This window comes from Octopus bimaculoides, chromosome 3, assembly GCF_001194135.2.
Source record: "Octopus bimaculoides isolate UCB-OBI-ISO-001 chromosome 3, ASM119413v2, whole genome shotgun sequence".
NCBI classification, from domain to species: Eukaryota; Metazoa; Mollusca; class Cephalopoda; order Octopoda; family Octopodidae; genus Octopus; species Octopus bimaculoides.
In genome coordinates, this window is record NC_068983.1 from 98,218,145 (window position 1) to 98,218,860 (window position 716).

Below are 716 nucleotides of genomic sequence, written 5' to 3' on the forward strand. Positions count from 1 at the left end.
TATATATATATATATGTATATGATCAGATAGAAAGGAGAAAAGCTCCCTGTACAGAACAAGTTAGCGCTCTAATTGATAGAGCAATATGGAATATAAAGATTAATTAAAACATAACAGATTTCAGGAGTCAGAATTCATTTCGTCAGAATATTTCTCAACATCGGAATGCTTCATAAAAATATATGTAAATATAAATATGTAGATACAATATAAATATAAAGCATAAATATACTCGCATGACGTCGTATGAGATTGTACAGGGGCTGGAGAAAATAATTGAAGCACATTAAGATATCAAGCAAATTTATTCTAATATGGGGTAGGACCGCCTTTGACAGTAATTACAGTTTGAATTCTACAAGGTATGGACTCGTACAAAGTTTGAATCGTTTCCAAAGGAATCTTTGTCCATTCTTCAGCTAAAGCAGTCTCCAGTTCTTGTAGTGATGATGGTGGAGAATATCGACTCCTTACTTGTTTTTATAAAATGCACCATAAATGTTCAATAATATTGAGATCTGGGGACTGTGGTGGCCAGATAAGATGTTCGATTTCACTAGAACGTTCCTCGTACCATTCAATAACAACTTTAGCTGTGTGAATTGGTGCATTATCATCCTGAAAGATTGCATTTCCCTCCGGAAACAGTTCCGCAACCATAGGATGAATTTGATCAGATAAAATGCTTAAATAGTCTTGACTATTAATTTTACTA